Consider the following 25,853-nt stretch of genomic DNA (forward strand, 5'->3'; position numbering starts at 1 on the left):
TCAACTTTTGTCTCGTCGGTCCACAAGGTATTTTCCCAAAAGTCTTGGCAATCATTGAGATGTTTTTTAGCAAAATTGAGACGAGCCATAATGTTCTTTTTGCTTAAAAGTGGTTTGCGCCTTGGAAATCTGCCATGCAGGCCGTTTTTGCCCAGTCTCTTTCTTATGGTGGAGTCGTGAACACTGACCTTAATTGAGGCAAGTGAGGCCTGCAGTTCTTTAGATGTTGTCCTGAGTTGTCTCTGCGCTCTTGGGGTAATTTTGGTCGGCCGGCCACTCCTGGGAAGGTTCACCACTGTTCCATGTTTTTGCCATTTGTGGATAATGGCTCTCACTGTGGTTCGCTGGAGTCCCAAAGCTTTAGAAATGGCTTTATAACCTTTACCAGACTGATAGATCTCAATTACTTTTGTTCTCATTTGTTCCTGAATTTCTTTGGATCTTGGCATGATTATTAAGTTATTGTTTAACAAGGGGGGCAATCACTTTTTCACACAGGGCCATGTAGATTTGGAGTTTTTTTTCTCCCTTAATAACGTAAACCTTCATTTAAAAACTGCATTTTGTGTTCAATTATGTTATCTTTGACTAATAGTTAACGGTTTTTGATGAGCAGAAGCATTTAAGTGTGACAAACATGCAAAAGAATAAGAAATCAGGAAGGGGGCAAATAGTTTTTCACACCACTGTATCTTAGTTGGGATCAAGTACAGGTACTGTTTTATTATTACAGAGAAAAGAGAATCATTTAACCATTAAATAAACCCAATAGGGCTGTTCTGCCCCAATAAGGGGTAATTATATCTTAGTTGGGATCAAGTACAGGTACTGTTTTATTATTACAGAGAAAAGGGAATCATTTAACCATTAAATAAACCCAATAGGGCTGTTCTGCCCCCAATAAGGGGTAATTATATCTTAGTTGGGATCAAGTACAGGTATTGTTTTATTATTACAGAGAAAAGGGAATCATTTAACCATTAAATAAACCCAATAGGGCTGTTCTGCCCCAATAAGGGGTAATTATATCTTAGTTGGGATCAAGTACAGGTATTGTTTTATTATTACAGAGAAAAGGGAATCATTTAACCATTAAATAAACCCAATAGGGCTGTTCTGCCCCAATAAGGGGTAATTATATCTTAGTTGGGATCAAGTACAGGTACTGTTTTATTATTACAGAGAAAAGGGAATCATTTAACCATTGAATAAACCCAATAGGGCTGTTCTGCCCCCAATAAGGGGTAATTATATCTTAGTTGGGATCAAGTACAGATACTGTTTTATTATTACAGAGAAAAGGGAATCATTTAACCATTAAATAAACCCAATAGGGCTGTTCTGCCCCAATAAGGGGTAATTATATCTTAGTTGGGATCAAGTACAAGTACTGTTTTATTATTACAGAGAAAAGGGAATCATTTAACCATTAAATAAACCCAATAGGGCTGTTCTGCCCCAATAAGGGGTAATTATATCTTAGTTGGGATCAATTACAAGGTACTGTTTTATTATTACAGAGAAAAAGGAAATCAGTTTTAAAATTGTGAATTATTTTTATTAAAATGGAGTCTATGGGAGACGGGCTTTCCATAATTTGGAGCTTTCTGGATAATGGGTTTCCGGATAAGGGATCCCATACCTGTATATATATATATAAATTGTAGTAGTCTTTCAATTAAAAATATTAGTTATATATAAATACCACTGGGTGACAATGACCAATATGAAGTCACACTGAATAGTATCTTTATAAAATAAAAAATGATATACAGACCAACTGTTTGAGCATTGTTGCAAGTTGTTAGAACAGAAGATTATAGAGAAAAGGGAGAGGTTATTGAAAGAAAGAAAAGGAAATGTAGGCGACATATAGAAGACTAAAGGTGGGGTTATAGGAACTTTGGCCCAATAAAAATTAGGGATGCACCAAACCCAGTTTTGTGGTGCAAAAAGTAACTTTTTTGAGGTTTATTATATGTCTAAATGGCTAAAAATCAGAATTTGACAATGTGCCAAGTTCAGGTAGACGTCAGTGGCAAAGGCCCCTTCCCTTTCCTTGGAGATCTTTCTTTCTAAAAACTTTAGAGATGAAGGATTTTTAACGCTGGGTTATGTCCAAAAACTTGAGTTTTTCAAATTGCCATATTATTATTAACATTTATTTATAAAGCGCCAACATATCCCGCAGCACTGTACAATAAGTGGTTTACATACATTGGGCATACAGAGTAACATATAAAGCAATCAATAACCGATACAAGAGGGGAAGAGAGCCCTGCCCAAAAGAGCTTACAATCAACATTATTATTATTATTAACATTTATTTATAAAGCGCCAACATATCCCGCAGCACTGTACAATAAGTGGTTTACATACATTGGGCATACAGAGTAACATATAAAGCAATCAATAACCGATACAAGAGGGGAAGAGAGCCCTGCCCAAAAGAGCTTACACTCTACATTATTATTATTATTATTAACATTTATTTATAAAGCACCAACATATCCCGCAGCGCTGTACAATAAGTGGGTTACATACATTGGGCATACAGAGTAACATATAAAGCAATCAGTAACCGATACAGGAGGGGAAGAGAGCCCTGCCCAAAAGAGCTTACACTCTACATTATTATTATTATTATTAACATTTATTTATAAAGCGCCAACATATCCCGCAGCGCTGTACAATAAGTGGGTTACATACATTGGACATACAGAGTAACATATAAAGCAACCAGTAACCGATACAGGAGGGGAAGAGAGCCCTGCCCAAAAGAGCTTACACTCTACAAAGAGAAAGGGTTGAGACACAAGGTGTGGGAATGGGCATGACCAGAGTTGTGAGAGGTGGGGTACAGGGTATTTAGCGGCACACTGAGGTCATGTTAAACTAGATTAGGGCAAGACAATTCTATAAAGTCGAGTCTTTTACGACTTTTCTCGCAGTGACTTTTCCTTGTGACCTTTTTTTTTAAGTAAATATTAGACATTCGGGAAAACGAGTTTAGTAAATCTGCCCCTAAGTTTGGGCAGTTTCTGCATCCCAGAAAGAAAACTTAGCATATTTTTACTGAATTTCAAACAAAAATGAATACGTTTTTGATCCTTTGTTTGCCATTGGGTAAGAATTTATGACTTTATTTTGCTTTTATTGTAGTGTTTAAACAATGATGTACATAGGTTGGTATCCACAATGATGGATAGGTTTCTGTACACATATATAAGACCAGTAAAGGATGGACTTCGGAGGCAAGAAAGCTTGCTTTGTAATACTTACTTTATACATTATATGGTTAGTCATTAATAGCGACGAGCACATTTTTTTTGGTAGGCATGGATTAGCAGCGAATTTCCGCATTTCGGCATTGCCACGCGTCAAATTGGTCGTGTCAAAGAGGACACGGTCGCATCAAAAACAGGGGGGGCCAGATCAAAAAAGGGCGCGGTCACGTAAAAAGGGCACGGTCAGGTCAAAAAAGGGCACGGGCGCGGTAAATTAGGTGCGGTCGCATCAAGTTGGGTGTGGGCACGTCAAAAACACAGACAACAAAGAAAAAGCTGTTGGCGACAAAAAAAGTGCAACAAATGCGTTTTGCTAATTTTTCCCCATTTTGCGAATTTTACGGTGAAGCAAAACGGGACAGATTCGCTCATCACTAGTCATAAAAAGGTATTATAGTGCAAAAAGGTATTATATAGTGCAAAAAGGTATTATATAGTGCAAAAAGTTTACTCATCTGATCTACTGGCTAACAGTGCCGTTATTAATGCCTTTAGTCTCAGTGGTTTCTGGCACCGCTCACTGCATATTTTGTTAAATGCCAGCTTCTCTTTTTTAGTTGGCAGTTTGACTATTTTATAATTGGAAAACCCCGATACACGCTGAACCGTTGTCCTTGACTTCTTTACATGTGAAAACGTAGCCTTGATCGTGCCTGGAGTCACTTGGTATTGAAGTTCTCATAGATGGAAGCACTGGGTTCTTCATGATTGTTGGAGGCTCTTTTGGATTTTTTCTGCACCGAAGAATATATAACTGAAACTTCATCCTGAATAAATTTAAAATGAGACAAAATTAGAAATAAACTGATTATGCACAGAACACTCAAGACTTCATTTTTGGATCCTTGGGAAATGTGCAAAGTTTTAAAAAAAAACAGCACAAAATGCCCTCTTTTCGTTTTCTTTGCACCTTGCTTTGTAGAATGCACCCTCTCAAGCTCTACTATTTGCCTTCCTAGAATGCAACATGGAGAGGCATATTTATCAAAAAATTGAATTTCAAATTTGTAAGTTTACCAACTTTCAAAAAGACTTAAAAATTTGACTTGTGACCATGGCAGTGATAAATGAAAAATAAAAACAACAACAACAAGAAACACAATAATTTGGTTAGCATAGGCATGAATTAGAGTGAGTAGTATGTAGAGGCACCCCCTAGTGATCAAAATATGGTAATGCAACCCCAATATATATATATATACTCTTGTACTACGCCATTGTATTGGATTAGTGGAAGAGTACATATGCTGAGGGCTTCCCATACCAGTCAGTTGTATTGGATTAGTGGAAGAGTACATATGCTGAGGGCTTCCCATACCAGTCAGTTGTATTGGATTAGTGGAAGAGTACATATGCTGAGGGCTTCCCATACCAGTCAGTTGTATTGGATTAGTGGAAGAGTATATATGCCGAGGGCTTCCCATACCAGTCAGTTGTATTGGATTAGTGGAAGAGTATATATGCTGAGGGCTTCCCATACCAGTCAGTTGTATTGGATTAGTGGAAGAGTACATATGCTGAGGGCTTCCCATACCAGTCAGTTGTATTGGATTAGTGGAAGAGTATATATGCTGAGGGCTTCCCGTACCAGTCAGTTGTATTGGATTAGTGGAAGAGTACATATGCTGAGGCCTTCCCATACCAGTTAGTTGTATTGGATTAGTGGAAGAGTACATATGCTGAGGGCTTCCCATACCAGTCAGTTGTACTGGATTAGTGGAAGAGTATATATGCTGAGGGCTTCCCATACCAGTCAGTTGTATTGGATTAGTGGAAGAGTATATATGCTGAGGGCTTCCCATACCAGTCAGTTGTATTGGATTAGTGGAAGAGTACATATGCTGAGGCCTTCCCATACCAGTTAGTTGTATTGGATTAGTGGAAGAGTACATATGCTGAGGGCTTCCCATACCAGTCAGTTGTATTGGATTAGTGGAAGAGTACATATGCTGAGGGCTTCCCATACCAGTCAGTTGTATTGGATTAGTGGAAGAGTATATATGCTGAGGGCTTCCCATACCAGTCAGTTGTATTGGATTAGTGGGAGAGTATATATGCTGAGGGCTTCCCATACCAGTCAGTTGTATTGGATTAGTGGAAGAGTACATATGCTGAGGGCTTCCCATACCAGTCAGTTGTATTGGATTAGTGGAAGAGTACATATGCTGAGGGCTTCCCATACCAGTCAGTTGTATTGAATTAGTGGAAGAGTACATATGCTGAGGGCTTCCCATACCAGTCAGTTGTATTGGATTAGTGGAAGAGTATATATGCTGAGGGCTTCCCATACCAGTCAGTTGTATTGGATTAGTGGAAGAGTACATATGCTGAGGGCTTCCCATACCAGTCAGTTGTATTGGATTAGTGGAAGAGTACATATGCTGAGGGCTTCTCATACCAAGCTGCTCAGATGAGTAGTGAAATGTCTTCAGTGATTACTTAACAAGTCCAGTTGCTTTAAATTTATTTATACTAGATATACCATGACCTGGATGAATGAAAATCTTCATAGACATCTTGTACTACTCAGTTTTAGTTAAAAATGAATTTATTTCAATCCAATAAAACCGTTAACCACCAGCATTGCTGCGACACACTGCCATGGTCACAAGTGCTAATCCAGAATTATATCCCCGTTATACCAAGACCAAACTGTTATTTTAGAGAAAAGGACCCAAGGTGTACTCTCATCTATACTTGTTAACCCATAAAGAGTATTAATATAGACCTGTTGAAATACTCACATTATTTCTGACTGGAGAAGAAGAAGCTAAAAGAAAATATTTTAGAAGTTAACACAGGGAAAAAAATAACAAAATTTGCCACCAGGTGACACATGGTCTATGGCATTTTCTATTTTGCTGGCAAGTCTTTTCACTGTGGCACCATCTAGAGGCAGAATTTAACATTCAGAAAATGGTGTCTGGACATGGTGAGACAAAACATGAAAACTTGCTGGCTGCATCTGTACTGCTTACTGTGCATTGTCTGCAGTGATCTCACTTGGCATGATGCAATTCCTATATTAAAAAAGGATTATGCCCTCCTAGTCATTGGTTATTGGCCTAGTAATTATAGGCCAGTTTAACATCTGTGGTGGGCAAGTTATTTGAAGGCTCGTTAAGGGATCATATACAAAATTATGTTTTGGAGAATGGCATTATGAGCAGGGCTTTAGTAAGGATCAGCCAAGACAAAGTCATAAAGGTTTTTTTTTGCCTTCCTCTGGATCAGCTAGCAGTTAGGTAGGTTTCATATAGACAACTAGAAGTTAGGCAGGGTTGATGTAGACATAATGTAAGGTTGAACTTGATGGACTTTTTTCAACCTATAGTAACTTACTGTGTGATTATGTAACTATGTCTGGGGTTAATGGAGTACTAATTGTCCATTTCTGCAGTGATCTTACTTGCATGTCTGGGGTTAATGTGCTCATTATCCATATTTTGAAGTGAACATACAGCATATCTGGGTAATTATAGTTAAAGGGTGTTCCAAGCGGGAGAGCCCTAAAATTTTTATTTCATTTTTTGGGGGCCCAAATCTTTACTTTTTCCATAGATCCCATATTTTGTTAAGAGGGCCTTGTTCGTACATGTAAAATTGGATCCCTGGGGGCGTGGTTCTCTGCTGGGCCCAGGTACCTTCATTTTACATTGAAATATACTATAACTTGGGGCTAGAAGAGTGGATAAGGAATGCTGGGCATAGATAGAATACAGAATTAGTCAGTGTTGTACACAGATTTTCATAGAAGCTAGGGTGAAAAAGGTATATGGAAATAATTATACAGCCACATTAAAATATTCCTATTTGTTTAATACAAATAAATAATAGAGAAAAAGTGGACTTTTTCCATTCCATTTCTAAAATAAAAGTTGAATTTAAGCAGCCTTTACTACAATATTCTTCAGCCAGGCTTCTGGGTGGGTCCTGGACACTAACAGATACAAAGAGACATCGTACAGTCCAATATGTATTGGCTTGAAGATCTGATTGTCATTGGTTATGGCTATTGGATCAACAAAGAGAGTGGCCCATGCCTAAATTGTATACATGGCATCCCCAAAACTTTAATTTATGAATATAATGAAAGCTTCATGTTACAAAAATAAGCATGTACCAATAGATCAACCGAACTTGCATTCTTGAAACCACATGACCAATGAGAATTGCCAGATATATTGTAAGATGACATACCTGTTGGTTTATGGTTAATATTTACGTAGGCATAACACACATCGTTTTCATGGGTGGCATCTTGGATAACTAATAAAAGGGAAAAAAAAGGATTACATAGGTAGGCAGTAATGCAATGCTAAGTTATAGGATACCTTGAATATGGAATTAAAATGTCAGTAATAATTCCCAGGGCTACCCTAGTAATCCTGAGATTTAATGGCCTTAGGCTTCCAATGTTACCTGGCAAAGAATCCAAAGATCAGATTTATAGAATATTCACCCTACCCACAGATATTAGATGATCAGACTGACTGGACAATGGACATAGAAGACACAAAATGTAGTGTAGAACAAACTCACAGTTGTCGTACACTGGCTGTTCTGCCCTTGGTGTCACTTCAGTTGGCGTTGGCTGTTCTATAGCTCGATGTCTGGTACCAGCCCTGTTAAATCACATTAAACTATTACTAAATATTATTATAATAAATTGGAATTTAAATAAAGGTTAATAATTAACCTGCTTTCTGGTTGGTGGTGCCACTAACCATAAAAAATGAATACAATATTACATTCTAAGATGAACAAAGGGAGAGGAAGTTTATCTTCAATAATGCTTACATGATAACTCACCTGTACTGGGCTTTAGTCACTGAGCCACCTGGAAACAAATAATACCAGTATTTTAAGTCCTTTATTTACTGTTATGGGTGAAAAATGGACAACTTCTTAGAGTTCCAAGTACAGTGGAACCACTACTGAAAGGTAGATCAAAATGGCAAAAAGTTGGCCAAGATGCTACCAATAGGAAAAGATGAAAACAATAGGTCAAGATGGAGACAGCAACACAACATGGAGACTGTGTGCCGAAGTATAGTGGAACCCCACTGATCAAAGGTTATAGGCAGGAAAAAAGGAAGGTCAAAATTGCAACAGTAGGGCAAGATGAAAACAATAGGTCAAGATGGAGACAACACAATATAGAGACTGTATGCTGAAGTATAGTGGAACCCCACTGATCAAAGGTTATAGGCAGGAAGAAAGGAAGGTCAACATGGCAACAGTAGGATATGATGAAAACAATAGGTAAAGATGGAGACAACAACACAATATGGAGACTCTATGCCGAAGTATAGTGGAACCCCACTGATCAAAGGTTATAGGCAGGAAAAAAGGAAGGTCAAAATTGCAACAGTAGGGCAAGATGAAAACAATAGGTCAAGATGGAGACAACACAATATAGAGACTGTATGCTGAAGTATAGTGGAACCCCACTGATCAAAGGTTATAGGCAGGAAGAAAAGTAGGTCAAAATGGCAACAGTAGGGCAAGATGAAAACAATAGGTCAAGATGGAGACAACAACACAATATGGAGACTGTATGCCGAAGTATAGTGGAACCCCACTGATCAATGGTTATAGGTAGGAAGAAAGGAAGGTCAAAATGGCAACAGTAGGGTAAGATGAAAACAATAGGTCAAGATGGAAACAACAACACAATATGGAGACTGTATGCCAAAGTATAGTGGAACCCCACTGATCAAAGGTTATAGGCAGGAAGAAAGGAAGGTCAAAATGGCAACAGTAGGGCAAGATGAAAACAATAGGTCAAGATGGAGACAGCTACACAATATGGAGACTGTATGTTGAATTTTTATTACAGATTTCTATTATATGTTAGTTATGTTACATATGAAATACAACAGTCCCCAGAATTCATCTGCTACATATTTGAATGTAATTTCCTGTTAGTGATTGCTTATTGGTTCTAGGTTGCTTCCTGAACTATAGTTTTCCTTTTCCTGGGAGAGTGTGCTTGATGTCTCTCTCTCTGTGGGCAGAAGGGAAATATGGAGACACTAGGGCAAGATGAGGCAAGAGGAAGATGGAGACAGCAGGAAAAGTGGGAAACAATAGAAAAAGATGGTAAAAGTAGGGTAGAGATGATAGAGGTAGAGCAAGATTGAGGCAGTAATGGATTAAACTGCAAATACTATGTAAACACTGTCAGTTTACAACTCTACAGTTAATAAATGTTTAGAAAAACAGCACTAATATAAAGAACATAGTTATGTTATGTGCTAATTTTATAATATATTCATGACAGGACTATATTAATATTATGGTGTAACTCAGTGCTGTCCAACTGGCGGCCCGCGGGCCGCATGCGGCCCGCGACCCCCCTCTGTGTGGCCCCCACCTGCCTGGCTGCTTTGATGGCTTACCTTTGAGTAAGCATTAAATGGTATCAGTACTGTGATTAACTGCCCCCCTGCATGGTTCTCACCTCAGATTCAGGCTGTAATCAGGCTGTATTGTTTAAATATGTAATCCCCTGTGTTGTTCACACCTTTTAATCTCTGCATTGTTCAACCCCTGCAGTGTTCACACCTCAGGCTCAGGCTGTAATCACCCCCATTGTTCCCCTGTTCACACCTCAGGAGCAGTAGAAACCCACAAATAATCCCTGCACACTACAAAAAGAACATATACTGAGGTGGTACTGCAATTAAAAAGTTTTTTAATATATAGTTATTGTGCAGACTGTAGGAGCAGTGCCAGCATTGTGTCACTGTATGTGCCATACACACAGGCATCATAGGGCAAGCAGAGTATGGCACACACAGGCAGGGTAGGGAAGGCAGAGTATGGCACACACAGGCAGAGTATGGCACAAACCAACCAAGAATGGCAAACACAGTGAAAGTATGGCACACGCAGGCAGGGTAGGGAAGGCAGAGTTTGGCACACACAGGCAGGGTAGGGCAGGCAGAGTATGGCACACATAGGTCAAGTATGGCACAAACCAGCCAAGTATGGCACACAGGCAGGGTAGGGAAGGCAGAGTATGGCACACACAGGCAGGGTAGGGAAGGCAGAGTATGGCACACACAGGCAGGGTAGGGAAGGCAGAGTATGGCACACACAGGCAGCATAGGGAAGGCAGAGTATGGCACACACAGGCAGAGTATGGCAGGTTTTTGCTGTACTACAACCATTAATATGGGTATGGTCATGTGATAACATGGGTGTGGTTTCAAGTGGGGGCAGTTTCAAAAAGGGGAGTGGTCAAAACTGGCTTCCATTATCGGCCCTCCACCACGTAGGTTGGAAAAATTCCGGCCCTCGGTACAACAGAAGTTGGACAGCACTGGTGTAACTTATACAAGTAAATAGTGTCATTTTTGAGACTGGGGGATGGTATAAATATCAAAGGAATCTGGACAGAACTGCATTTAACAGTTGACATCTAGAACTATGTGGTGTTACCTGAGCTTCTTTGAAAAAAACGGCAGTTGGTGAAGGATGAAGCCGTCCTGCTCCTGTATGTGAAGGCCACAATGGCAGTAACAAGAAGCAGAACCAGGAAGGCCAGTGTGATTCCTATTCCCATCACTGTGTGGCTCTTCTCTTTGGGGAGACAGAACAAGACATGGAAAGTCATTTAAATAATAAGTGTATCCCACACATTTTCAAAATATTCTTCACTAGTGGATAAATCACCTTTAAATTGAACTTTAAGGCTGATGTAGATAGTGACATTATCAGACAGGTTGGAGCTGGTTCATTTTTTTGTGCTTGTTTTAATTTAATTTTGTGTTTTGGGGGTCTTCAAAACTTACCCCAGTAACCACACTTAATTATTTCCTTTATTATAATCATAATAAACCATTATATTATAACTCTGCTTTGTAATGTATCATAATAAACCTTCTTTATCACCAAGGGGGTGATTTTTCAATTTTCAGTCTGTGAGATCAAGTTTTAAAAGACCTCAACGCTGAGGAAAAACATTACTAAACTCAAGAAAAACTTGATAGGCATTTTCAAAGAGTTTGTGATGACGCTCATTTTTACAAAAAATGTAACAAATAAAATAGCTTAAATATTGAAAACACAACTGATATTGTTGACTGGTTTTAGTTGCTGATTGAGTTGTGCTGATTGATACAGGTTTCCATGCGCTAAGGGTGACCCAACAAACTTTTAGGGTATTGTGATGTCTAAAGACCTCTACTCTGCATTGTGATGGCAAACAAAGCCCTCTTGATCTCTGTTCAATGACTACTACTCTTAAATAAAACTACAGATTTTTATCGCCCCTTGGGAAAATGGCATAAAGGTCAGGTTTTAGAGACAAAGTTGATGCTCAACCCTACGACACTAATCTATTAAAAACTAAGGAATCAACAAAAGCCCTTACCAACTATTCCTCTAGAGAAAGAAAAACTACAGTATTAATAGCAACGGGATATGATTAGAACTATTTATGACCTTTCATACTGGAACAGTATCACCACTTCCCTCAGTAGGCAATGTTTTAACCTGACGGCCCTTGCAGTAAAGCGTGACTGGAATGGAAGTTCCATTCAAGGAAAGGGTTGAGAGTTGCCATACATGGAACCCACCTGAGATGCTTATGGTGACATTGTTGCTGGTAACAGTGAAGATCCTGTTGGATGAAAGTTGGTTGCTGACCTGACACCAGTAGGTCCTAGAATGTTGATGCTGAGCGGACTCTATACACAACACTTTCCCAGACTCTCGGACCTGGTACAGAACTGATTCATGTTCAGTTTCATTATTATAAAACCAAAGGAACCGAGGGTTAGTGCCTTTTGCTACAGAACAGGTCAAGCACAGATTGTCTTCCAATATCACGGCAAGTTCATCCTCCCCGGGGGTAATTCTGGCATCTGCCACTGGTTCTGTTAGAACATAAAGATTTCATATTCCCACAGTTACGTATCTAAATGAGCAAGAAATTAAAATTTGAGGAAATACTACAGAAAACAAAAGATGTTGTGTGAGTATAAAGATAAAATATTATAATGTGAAGCTTTGTGTTCCTACTGTATATGAAATTATGAATTCCTGTATTTTTGGTGCCAAAGGGACAGTATTGTACTACCATTTACAAAATTAGAACTTAGTGTAGGATAAGTGTATGGTTGGAAGTTAAAGTACTCACCCATCACAGACAAAATAACCCCCTCACTGAGCTGCATTTTGCTGGAGAACTCATTTTGCAAGGCACAGTAGTAGGGTCCAGCCAGAGAGATGGAGGTGATTGTCACCCGGTATTGTGCCTCTTCTTTCTTTTCAGCTTTACCTTTCCCTATCGAATCATTCCTGTGATAGAACTGATAACCAACTGGGAAAGATCCACTCTTGGACTCACAGAGAAGATCCACAGAATCCCCCACAGCTACTTTGGTGGGACTAAGCTTTAGTTCCGGTTTGCCCACCTTAACTTAACAGAGGAGAAAGAAACAAATGTTCATGTATCCGGAAAGATTTAATACTGCATGAACTGAAATGGTCAGAGTCTAAAACAAACACATCAAAGCAGAATGAGACCAAGAATATTATCTGCAGAGCTACTACATATCAATCAATAACATTAGTAACACATACATAGAAAACCAATGGACAGTGTTGGAATATGATAACCCAGATATGCTTACCACAATTGTGCTTCTACATATCAGTGAGATAGACTGTCATTGGGGGCAGAAGAAGAAGAAGAGCAGAAGCAGGAAAACAATTTAAGAGCAAGGTCAGATCTTATCTAGAAATGTCTAATGCCCCATGGTACAGAAAATAAATAAACTGGTTCCCGGTTATCATAATTTTCTTTTCCTGGCCCTGCTTCCAGTAGCATCTTAACAACAGCATCAGCAATGAGAGAAGAAAAAGACTGGGGTTATAAAGCCCCCTCCCGATCCCTGCTCCCTGCCTTTGTAAAAGCTTTTGGAAAATAAAACTTAACAATTAGCAGGGTGGGAGATGGCCAGGAGAAGAAAATAAGGGTAAATTATTTTTCTCTTTTCCTGGCCATCCCCTCATAGCATCTTAACAAGTAGGTACTGTAAGTACCCAAGCAATCCATAAAGCAATGGAAGAAAAAGGACACAAATAATGAACATAACATAATGTGGCATGTAAAACCTTGAGACCAAAAGAAGAGTCATTGTGAGAAGAAATATCCAACTTTGCTCTGCAGAGTGGAAGCATTTCTTGCCTTAAGAAGAGTTGAAATGGCCTCACTTGAACAGCCCAGCTCTACCAATCTAACCCTTTTGACTTCTATGCCTTGAGGTTCAGATGTTATGGAAAAGGGATGGACTACTGGCCCCTAAATGATAACATCACACCTGTTCATCAGTTGTAGAAGTTCCTCTTTCCTGGTCACTCCATATCAGCATTAAAATTGGGAGGCTCCTCCCACCCCCGCCTACAGCCCAGACTGTCCCTCCCTCTCAAAATCTTTAAATACACCCATAGGTACCCACCTACCTCGTCTTTTTTCTTTCTGTCCTTGTCTACAGTTCCTTCAGGGTCTCTATCAGTTTGGATATATTCCTTAAGGTGCATTGATGTTCATTGGGTGAATTGGCAGAGAGCTTACGTTTCCCTCCCATTCTTGTAAAGTTTGGGAGACAGCGTGGTACGTTCCTGTAACTTGTCCTTGGTTGAACCTTGTGGCTGTACAGAGCGTCAGATGTCAGAGGTAGTGGCATGGGGGTGACTTGGAAGTTGCTCGTGTCACAGGGGAATCCTTTTCTCTTTTAGCCCAAGCCTTTTTGCTGTAGTTTGTGTTCTTCTGCAGCTTCTTTCGGTTTGCGAAAGACCGGAAGTGGATCGCGATATGCGTTCCAAAGACATGAAGTGAGTCACTATTGTGTTCCAAAGGGCTGAAGTGAGTTTGCGATACCTTCCTCCTGCCGGGGAGTTTAAATTCTTGGCATTTTCAGTGCCAGCATGTTCCCTGCTTGCCTGATGGAGTTCCCAGCTGCTGCTGCCTTTTTTGCCTCACTTTCCTGTTCGGTAGGTGTTTGCCAAAGAGTGTGTTTTTTTCTCTGTTTGGCTCATTTTTTGTTTGGTTTCTCTTAGTTTTGGGGTACTTTCTGTCTTCCTTCATGGATTCCTCAGCCTCATATGCCTCTGCTCTCCAAGCTAGGTAGGTCCCTCCTTCTTTTTCCTTCCTTTTCTATTCTCTTTTTTCACTTCCTCATTACTGTTTTTCTCTCTCTTTCATCAGCTTGCCACTAGATGGTCTTATATAAAGCGCTAAGTCCAAGCTAAAACTTCGTCTTCACCTTAATGTGTGGGCGTTTTCAACACTCCATTGATCAAAGCAGTCAAATTGACCTCAGGAGTGGAGCAAGAGTTGGACAGTTCCAAGACTCTCAAGGTTCTGCCTACTCCATCCAGGAGCCGCCAGACTTTTCCTTTCTTCCAGGAAGTATTGGATCTCATCATAGCCGAGTGGCAGAAAGCCTCTAAAAGAGTTTCTTTTGTCTCCCAAGGGACAGGTTTCCTAAACTTTTCCTTTTAAGGAGTCTGAAGTGCAGGAGGGGATCACGGTCCATTCCTTGACCCAGCTCTCATACATATAGTTAAAATTTCCCCTTAACATTGATGAATGTTCCGCTCTTAAAAACCCCATGGACAGACGTGTGGAGTCTGAGTGTTAAGAGTTTTTTGGTGGTTGGGGCAACTTGTTAGCCTGCCATAGCCTTGCTCTCAGTGGCCAAAGCTATGTCCTTCTGGACTGATGGCTTTGTCAGAGCCATAGCGGAAGGTGCTGAGGTCAAAGAGATCTCTTCAAGCCTGGCAGATCTTAAGTTGGCGGCTCAGAGGGTGTGGTTGATCTCACTAGGCTGGCAGCGCGTTATTTGGCCATCTCACCATCTCAGTCTCGGCTCGTCGGGCTCTCTGGCAAGATCCTGAACAGCCAACATGTCTTCCAGCATGAGCCTCTGCATGCTTCCCTTCGAGGGTCTTCGGTTATTTGGTCCAAAGCTGGATGACTTTTTCTCTAAGGGGGGATTAAGCCTCGTACCCCGAGAAAAAAAAACAAAAAACCTTCCATTCAGGTCCTCCAGTTCCTGTGGTCCAGGGAAGGGCAGGCCTTCTTATTCTTCTGGTTCGGCAGAAGAAAGTTTCATGCCTTTTGCCTGGAAAAAGGGTCATGCCACCTTCCTAGAGGTGACAAGTCAAGGCCTTCTCAGTCATCTGAAAAGGGTCTTGCTGACTAATCGTCCGTTTTCAGCAAGGTAGATTTTTCTAGATGTCAGGCACTCCTCTCGTCTCGGATCGCTGGGTTCAGGATGTTTTCAGAAGGGTCTTTCAGCTGAAGTTTGCCTCTCTTCCATCAGTCGACCAATTCGTTGTCTCCTCTTTTTCCATCTCAGGAGAGAAAGAGAGGTTCTGTTCCATTATGTAGAATTGTTGGTCGAGGAGAGGGCAGTAGTCCCAGTCCCCATGGAAGACCAAAGGTTCTCGGGGGGATGGAGACCCATCTTGGATCTCAAGTTCATCTATAAGAATCTGAGGGTTCAGATACTCTTGATGGAGTCCTTTTTTCTATCTTTTCGTCTATCCTTCCAGGGGATTGGCTTCCTTCCATCGATTTGAGAGATGCCTATCTCAATATTCCGTTCTAAGCGGCTCCATCAGCACTTCATATGCTTTGCCTTCGGGAAAGCACTTCCAGTTTCATTGCCTTCTCTTCACTCTGTCCAGAGCTATGAGGGTGTTCTCCAAAGTGTTAGTCACCCTAGTGGCAGCCTGAGACTGGAAGGTATTTCGTAGGACATTTTTTGAATGACATCCTCCTCTCAGCAAGAAGCAGAGAGGTCCTGTTGATTCTTCACGACAGAGTCATCTGTTTTTTGGAAGCTCACGGGTGGCTCCTGAATATGGAGAAGAGCCAGCTGACTCCAACACAGTTCCTCGTGTATTGGGAGCTTGGTTCAACTCGATTGAGGGGTTGGTTTTCTCCCTTCCCAGAAGATTTTGCTCTTCATCAGTCTTGCAAGTCTTTTCTGCAGAAAGTTCAGGTCTCATCCAGAGAACTGATACCTCTCCTGAGCACCATGGCTTCTACTATCCCTTTCACCAGGTGGGTCTGGTGGCACGTGAGGCCAGCTCAGTGTTATTTCTGAACCAATGGGACAGGTTCAAGAGGGATTGGAATCAGTAAATTCTTCTGATGCAGTCTTTCATAGATTCGATCCATTGTGGATCTCCATGCACAATCTAGAGAAGGGCTTACCTCTCTTTCAAACCCAGTGAAGGGGGTTAGTAACGGATGCCTCTACACTGGGCTGGGGTGCCCACCTGGGCTCCGAATGGTTTTAGGGGATGTGGCCGGTCAGACAGTCAGGAGTTCCTTCCAACATCCTAGATATCAGGGCAGCAAAGTTGGCCCTTCAGTCCTTCTCCCGGACGCTTCAGGCCTCTGCGGTCAGGATTCTTTAGACAACACATCTGCAGTCTCTTACATCAAGGGGCAGGGGGGAACGAAGAGCAGTTCACTGCCTCAGGAAGTCCATCTTATTTTATCTTGGGCGGAGAAAAATCTGTTTCTTCTGATTCTTACCTAGAGTGCAAAACCAAGAAGCAGAAATTCTTAGTGTCGAGTCCCGAGTGGAGTCTGAATCATCAGGTCTTCCAGGAATTTTCCAGGAAGTGAGGATCTTTGGTAATCGTCCTCATGGCTGCCCATCTCAACACTCATTTGCCAAAAAAATTTTCTCCAGGAATTTTTGCCCAGGGACGATGGACAAGGATGTTCTTCTCCGGGATTGGCCATTCAGCTTAGCTGATGCCTTTTTCCCTTTCCCCCTCATCTCCAGAACACTTCTGGAAGTCATCCAAGAGAGGGCAGAATTAGTCTTTGCGTATTGGCCTTGCAGACCATGGTATCCACTGCTTCTGAAGCTCACAGTAGCCCCTCCGTGGCCCCTTCCTGTGAGGAGAGATCTGCTGTATCAGGGTCCTCTCTTACATCCGAACCCGTCTACTCTTCCCTCCAAGCCTGGAGGCTGAGTGCAAAGACTCTTAGGGCTAGGTCTCTCCTAAAATGTTGTTGATGTCCTGTTTAAAGCTAGGAATCCTTTCACCTCTGTGGCTTACTACAGGATTTGAGAGAGGCTCCTTCTCTGGAAGATGCAGAGTGTCTTGCTTTTGGAGGAAGTGTCTCTTTCCCAAGTCTTAAGTTTTTCTACAGGAGGGTCTAGACAAAGCATCGCAATACAGATCCCTCTAGGTTCATGTCTCAGCGCTGTCAGCCTTGTCTGGAAGATCCTGGGCCGAAGACTCCATGGTCAAGAGATTCTTCTCAGCAGTTCTCAAGGCTCGTCCTCCAAAGGTCAAGTCTCCTCCTCTATGGAGTCTTCCTTTAGTTTAAAGGGCTCTGTCTCTATCACCCTTTGAGCCTCTCAAAGCTATTTCCACCTGGCTTCTCACTCTAAAGACTCTATTTCTGGTGGCTGTAGCATCGGCATGTAGAGTGGGAGAGTTACAAGCCCTTCCATGCAGTCCGGGGCATATCTCTTTTCTCCATGACATAGTTATACTCAAGCCAGTGAAGTTATTCCTGCCTAAGGTGGTCTCAACTTTCCATTTAAAAAGAGAGATATCCTTACCCGTTTTTTCTGCGGATGTGCAGAATTTGGAGGAATTACAGAAAATTGACGTAGTTCATTGCCTCAAACATTATCTGGAGGTCTCCAATTCTTTCAGGAGGTCAGACAAATTGTTCGTCATCCCTGCAGGGTGTCGGAAAGGTCTAGGGGCTTCTACTTCCACCATTAGCAGATGGATTACAATTTGCATTGAGAAGGCTTATCAAGCCCAAGGCAAGCTAGCTCCAGAGGGTCTGAGGGCACACTCGACCAGGGCTGTGTCAACCTCTTGGGCAGTATGGGCAGAGGTACCTTCAGCGCAGATCTGTGAGGTAGCTTCATGGTCTTCAGCCAGGACCTTCATCAGACATTATCAGTTAGACCTGTCCGAGTCCAGTAGTCATGCCTTACTTCAGGCTCTCATCTGGTTTTTTTTCCTCATTTAATTCATTTTGCAGTTCTTCAAGTCTCTGTTTTTGTTCCCATCCCATTGGGTTCAGCATGGCTTGGTAGATGCAATTTTAATGCTGATATGGAGTGACCAGGAAAAGGGAGAATTGTTTTCATACTTACCGTAATTCTCCTTTCCTGGTCACTCTCCATATCAGCATTTCCCACCCTTGTAGTCTGGTACTTGGTATTAGACGAGATAGGTGGGTACCTATGGGTGTATTTAAAGATTTTGAGAGGGAGGGACAGTCTGGGCTGTAGGCGGGGGTGGGAGGAGCCTCCCAATTTTAATGCTGATATGGAGAGTGACCAGGAAAGGAGAATTACGGTAAGTATGAAAACAATTCTCCCTTATCGTTGACCTCCTGAGAAGAGGGTACCATGAGGAAGAGGAGGAGGCTATAACATTCTCCTGGGAAATCAGTACCCTTGAGGGCAGTGAGCCTTCTGCTGAAGCATCTGTGTAAATCTCTATCAAGGAGGGTTTATGAAGATGAAAACCATTTAACAGGTTGTCTCAGACTGAGCTTTGGGAGGTCTGAAAGTTCTCACCTTCCAGGTCTGGAATAGACTAGAATGTCCACCCTGCCAGCTTTCACTACAAAAGGAATCTCTCCCTTGTCTGTAACTTCTGTTCTTAGCCTTTCATTTACAAAAAAATGTTTCGGACTGTGATTTTCTGTAGGTTTCTCTGAAACATTTATTCTTCTGCCATCGCTGATTCTGAAGATTGATAACCCAGTTGTAAATAACCAGTTGTTAAGATGCTACAAGGGGATGGCCAGGGAATAACCATTTGACCTCCTCATATAAAGAGTGCATATATGTAAGGAAAGTGGTCTGTAATTCTATTTAATCAGTTCAGTATTCAAAATATTCCCCTGAATATAAATCTCAGTTGGGTGAGGAACCCAAAAAGTGAGGATTAGCCGGTGTCAAACTGGAACAAACACTGAGTTACTGTAGAAGCAAGTATAGTTGAATACACCATATCTCCGAATTACTGTGATGGTGCATTCTGGGCAGAGGGCTCTGTCGGTAACTATAGTTTACCCATAGTTCATCTAAGTGGTCAATTGGGTTGAGCCTGTTGGACTAGATCTTTACCTCGGACAGAGATGGAGATGTTGGCGCTTCGCATGGATTCCCCAGTAGCAGCTCTGGTAACGGTGCACTGATATTCTCCTCCATAATCTTCAGAAACACTTTCTACCACAAAGCGTTGCTCCGAAGCTGCAGCCTCTTTGGTGTCACAGATGCGAGTGGGCTGTTTGCACCAGGAATAACGCAATAATCCCATCGCCTTTTCCACTGAGCAGAGAATCTCCAACTTCTCCCCAGCAATAACCTGCCCCCCGGCCGGCTCCAGCCTCACTCGCACACCGGCAAGTGTCTGGGCTGAATGGATCAAAATAAAATTCAGAATTAAATGATGTGACATTCATGCAGCACAACACTCAAATAAATAAAAATTAAAATCTCATGTAATTAAGTTAGTACTAAAGCAAAGACATCCATGATTTTTTCCTATAAGAAGGATACTCAGATATTTGGCAGCTCAAGGCTTTGCTCACCTTTTATCTGGATACTTTTTTGGTCACTTTTTTTTTTTACACTTCCAGAATGAGCACTTATTTCACAGGTATAATACCCAGAATCCTCCAGCTGAGCTGAGGGGACTCCATATTGGTTGGATAAGTTGAATCCCTGCACATTGTGCCCATTTCTGTAGAAAGCAAACTGCAGCTCTGTAGTCGCTCTGCGTGGGCTGAGCTCTGTGTCACATGTTATGGTCATGTGATCCCCTTCATTAATCTGACTCAGGGAACCTGAATTCACAGATATTTCTGGCTTTGAGAAGAGCTCTAGGGAAGGAAAGAGACCAGTTAAATAATATTTTGTAACTAAAGTTGGACATTGATTTAGGGCACCTGATAATTCAGTAAAGACATGGGGCTCTATTTACTAATTTCTGGCATGGGGCAAAGTGTAAGAAACTGTGTGACCAGCTTGATTCTTTTCCCACCCATAATGCAACGGATTCCCCAGAATTAGGGTGTTATCATGCCCACCACCCAGTGCAAGCAATGCAACAATATTGGAACAAAATTTGCTCGACTTTATAAATAATGAGCAGGTTGTGTCCAACTCAGTATGGGGCATAGAGTGAGTATTCCTATGCTCTTCCTTTCCACTCTTGTCTTTGGGACAATAAAAAATACAGATCCATAACTATATAGGAACCTTGGGCTTGATGACTGGTGAAAGGCAGATGTTAAGAACAGGGCTTCCTTGGGCTCATAGTGACCCACTGCACCGTAACATTGTATGGTCTGTATGGTCTAAACTCAGCTCCAAAATAATCAGAATTTTTGTAAGATTCTGTTATATGTAATTGTTATATTTGTTACTAATAAGTGGTCTTAACCAATGTTAAACTTCAGCAGCTGTGTCCTTGCTTTTACATAGGAATTACTGTCCTTGCTAAATCCTTGGTCAGCTGTTGGGTGAATCCCTATTCCTAGTCCTTAGTGTTATTTCTTACATTCTTCTAATTCTTGTACATCTATTCATGGTCTGTATAGTAGAGTGTGTGTGCGTCAAATGACAAGACAGCTGTCTTAGGTAAGGAGTAAGGAGAAGCTATATTTGGTGTTACTGTGGCCTGGTCACAATTGAATTTGTAAAAATAAATACATGTATTGGGTTTTCCTGTAAACTTTAATTATTGTGGTTTAAATCTAAACACAATGTGTGTGTTATTCCCATTTATTTGTACATATAAGGTTTGTGTTAATATGTGTATATTCATTTAAGAAAAAGTGATTGTTTTATATATTAGACGTCATTTCACTATATGACCTTAATGTATGGTCAGTTGGACATGTGCCAGAATTGATCCTCTGCTGCCCCCAAGAGGGGTAGAAACTTTAGAAACTACAACCTATTTTGGGAGAAGGACTAATGTGGACTTAACCATACTTGATGGGAGGATCTAGAGGGGATTCAGTGCATCTGAATGGAACCAAAATGATATATAAATTGACCCTTCAAGCCCATACCTTCAGAGAGAGGAAATCACCAATAAGAAGGATCAATTTCTCTAAGGATTGGATGATTTACCATCAAGGACTGCTCTTTCTCCCTCTCCCTCTATCCAGCACATGATGTCCCATTGAGGTTGTATACCTGTCTTGCAATTTTTGTTGTTATTAAATAAATACTCTTTTCTTTTTAAGGCATAACTCTCTGATTTTTTATAAAGAGGTACAAAAAGGAGCAATATACTTTTTGTTGGTGAGCATAATTTCTTACATATTTAAACTTATTTGTACTGTGCCCTTCCTCTTAAAAAAAACCTCATATCTATATAAAACTTATATATAAAAATAAACAGGACCGATAATGTTTTTACCTTTTACAGAAATGACCACACTGCTCACTTGACTATAATACATGCTGTGGTGCCATACTGGTCTGTAACATGTGTAGGGGCCACTCGTTGCCATGGTTACTCTTCCAAAGTGGAAACTCCCAGAGGGCGAGGAACCTATCAATTGATCTCCTTTGTTCAGTTTAGCATCCCCAGCATAGTACCCAGGGTACCCGGCACAGGAAACCTGTATATTGTCCCCTTCAAACACAAAGGGGGGAACTTTCAGGAAGAGGTAACCTGGAAATACATTTAAAAAGACACATTAATCAGACTGAATATACATTTTACCTGATATACTGTATGTCAGCGTTTTTCAACCGCTGTTCCGCGGCACACTAGTGTGCCGCGAGATGTTGCCTGGTGTGCCGACTAGAGTAGACTCCCCCGGTCCCCTCTGGGACACCTTCCACTTCCTGGCTCCCTGATGCCCGGAAATCGTCACTGCCTGTGACGTCATCCGGCATCGGATCCAGTAGGGCGGAGCAACCAGAGAGGAGAGGCAGCACTATCCAGTGTACACGCTGCCACATCGCCATCTAGTGGTGAGATTGGAAAAGCCTTTTTTTTTTAACATTAAATGGTTGTTGACTGTATGACTGTGGTAGGTAGGTAGGACAACTTCCGATTTCCTTCCAGGCCTAGCACACTGTAGAGACAGAGCTGTCATCTGGAGCTGTCAGTGACAGTGAGATACTGCAGTGATGGACAAGTTTTTGAAAAGGAAAGAACTGGACTCTGAACAAAATTTGGAGGCAGATGAGAGCCCAAGTATGAGTGGGGGTCAAAAGAAAGCAAAGATGGTTAACGCAAGCAAATTCTCTGGCGCAAGGCAATATAGCGAAAGCTATATTTCAGTTGGATTTACTTGCACTGGAGATGCAAACAAACCAACACCACTGTGCGTGGTGTGTGGTGAAAAGCTAGCTAACAGTGCTATGGTCCCAAGCAAACTTAAACGCCATCTCCAAACGAAACATCCTTTGCTTCAAAACAAGAATGCGGACTATTTTGTTTGCCTGCGTGACAACATGGAGACATGGTGTGCCTCGTGATTTTTTTCATGAAACAAGTGTGCCTTTGCCCAAAAAAGGTTGAAAAACACTGCTGTATGTAGATCCATATACAGACAGTTAAGACAGACAGATAAAACCCACACAACATGTTTCAGATCCACTGATCCTTCATCAGTTCCAGGAGTCTGAGGGCTCTAACCTACTCTGTTCAGGGAAGGGGCCTGACTAATATAGTTACATAGTTACATAGTTACATAGGGTTGAAAAAAGACCATTGTCCATCAAGTTCAACCCATCCGAGTAAACCCAGCACACAACCTATACTAACCAATCTATATACTCACATACATAAACTATATATATACAACCAGTAATACTAACTGTAGATATTAGTATCACAATAGCCTTGGATATTCTGCTTGTTCAAAAACTCATCCAGGCCCCTCTTATAGGCACTAACAGAGTCTGCCATTATCCCATCACTAGGAAGGGCATTCCCCAACCTCACTGCCCTCACCGTGAAAAATGACTAATGACTAATGTACCTTCTGGTTCTTATGGAGCAATTCCCTGTGTCACTAACTGGGCCCCAGAGCTGCACTGTTTGTAGTGAGGCCGTATTGGAACCGGAACCTGAGGGGCCAATAGAGCAGCGAGAGTGAAGTTGTTCCGTGACACTGACTTACTGTGACATTAAGAGAAACAGGAATCTGCACTTAGTGCCGCCTTTACTGCATTTTGCCTTAAGCGTTAACGGGTACTTAGGAACACAGCTGCACGTGTGGGCATGCTAAAATGGGCATCAGTTTTGTGCTTATTGGTAATTGTGTCCAGACACATTCTTTGCACTTATAGTTGCACCATTGTGTTGGTTATACCCCTTCTGCTGAGCTGTGTGCATTTGCACCTATTGACACTAGGGGGCTCCTGTTCCATTGAACATGGCAGTAATTGTATGTATGTATATCTTTATTTATAAAGTGCTACTTATGTACACAGCGCTGTACAGTAGAATACATTAATACAAACAGGGGGTTAATAAGATAATAGATAAATACAAAGTATAATAATAAATACAAATAAATACAAGATACAGTTACAGTTGCAATAAGTTAAGAGTCAAAGACACAAGAGGATGGGGGTCCCTGACCCGTAGAGCTTACAATCTATATGGGAGGGTAAGAGTCAAAGACACAAGAGGATGGAGGTCCCTGCCCCGTAGAGCTTACAATCTATATGGGAGGGTAAGAGTCAAAGACACAAGAGGATGGAGGTCCCTGCCCCGTAGAGCTTACAATCTATATGGGAGGGTAACTAACAGACACAAATAGGCAAATATAAGTGCTGTAGGTCACAGTGGGTGACATTACAATATAAGTGCCAGTTCCCAGATCAGGTGCTGGGTGAGTGCTCCAAAAGGGAGTCTTTTAGTTTGGTTTTAAAAAGACTGGGGGAGGATTCTCTCCGGAGGAAATCAGGGAGGGCATTCCCAATGTGAGGGGCAGCAGGGCAGAAAGGTTTAAGGTGGGAAACAGCAGTAGTAGTGGGGGGCGCAACCAAGCGATTGCTCTGCGAGGAACGAAGGAGTCGGCCAGGAACTTACGGAGACATAAGGGAAGAGATGTAGTGAGGAGCAGAGGAATGGAGGGCTTTGAAGGTTAAGAGAAGGAGTTTGTAAACTATTCTTTGTTTAATAGGAGCCACGATAAGGACTTTAGCAGGGGAAGGGCCTGAACTCTCCTGGATAAGAGGAGGAGAATTCTGGTAGCGGTGTTTAATAAAGACTGTAGGGGGGAAAGATGGGAGTTAGGGAGGCCGGTTAATAGCAGGTTACAGTAGTCCAGTCGGGATAGGATGAGGGCATGCATGAGCAGTCTAGCTGTTGCAGTAGATAGAAAGGGCCGGATTTTGGCAATATTGCGTAAGAAAAAGTGACAGGTTTTGACAGTGGTGTTAATGTGGTCAGAGAAGGAGAGACTGGAGTCAAAGATCCCCCCAAACAGTGCGCCGAATCGACGGGGTTGATGAGGGTGCCATCAATAGAGATAGAAAAGGGGGGGGGTAGGACCAGGCTTAGGCGGAAAGATCATTAGTTCAGTTTTTGTTAGGTTCAATTTGAGGTGGCGTTGGTTCATCCAGTTAGAGATAGCCAGGAGGCAGTTAGAGATGGCCAGGAGGCAGTTAGAGATTTGAGTCTCAGTTTCAACTGTTAACGAAGGGGTCGACAAATAAATTTGGATATCATCAGCATACAGATGGGATTTGAAGCCAAATGAACGGATAAGATTTCCCAAGGACAGCGTGTAAAGGGAGAACAACAATGGCCCAAGTACAGAGCCTTGGGGTACCCCCACATTAAGTACAGAGCCTTGGGGTACCCCCACATTATGTACAGAGCCTTGGGGGTACCCCCACATTATGTACAGAGCCTTGGGGTACCCCCACATTATGTACAGAGCCTTGGGGGTACCCCCACATAATGTACAGAGCCTTGGGGGTACCCCCACATTATGTACAGAGCCTTGGGGTACCCCCACATTAAGTACAGAGCCTTGGGGGTACCCCCACATTATGTACAGAGCCTTGGGGTACCCCCACATTAAGTACAGAGCCTTTGGGTACCCCCACATTATGTACAGAGCCTTGGGGTACCCCCACATTATGTACAGAGCCTTGGGGTACCCCCACATTAAGTACAGAGCCTCGGGGTACCCCCACATTAAGTACAGAGCCTCGGGGTACCCCCACATTAAGTACAGAGCCTCGGGGTACCCCCACATTAAGTACAGAGCCTTGAGGTACCCCCACATTAAGAGGAACTGGAGATGAGGTGTTGTTAGCATAGGAGACAGTGAATGAACGGTTAGAGAGGTAGGAAGACACCCAGGATGCAGCCTGACTACGGAGACCAATCAAATGCAGAATTTGCATCAGGAGGGAGGGGTCGACTGTATCAAACGCAGCCGAAAGATCTAGGAGGATTAGTATAGAAAAGTGACCATTGGCTTTGGCAACCTGGAGATCATTCGTAACTCTGCACAACGCTGGCTCAGTAGAGTGCGCAGGCCGA

General features: G+C 41.9%; 1 pseudogene; it reads right to left on the bottom strand.

Moving 5' to 3' along the window:
• Positions 1-3,039: 3,039 nt before the first annotated feature.
• Positions 3,040-25,853, bottom strand: part of LOC100494136 — a 30,662-nt pseudogene continuing 7,848 nt past the window's right edge.

The sequence above is a fragment of the Xenopus tropicalis genome, chromosome 8, assembly GCF_000004195.4.
Source record: "Xenopus tropicalis strain Nigerian chromosome 8, UCB_Xtro_10.0, whole genome shotgun sequence".
Lineage (NCBI taxonomy): Eukaryota > Metazoa > Chordata > Amphibia > Anura > Pipidae > Xenopus > Xenopus tropicalis.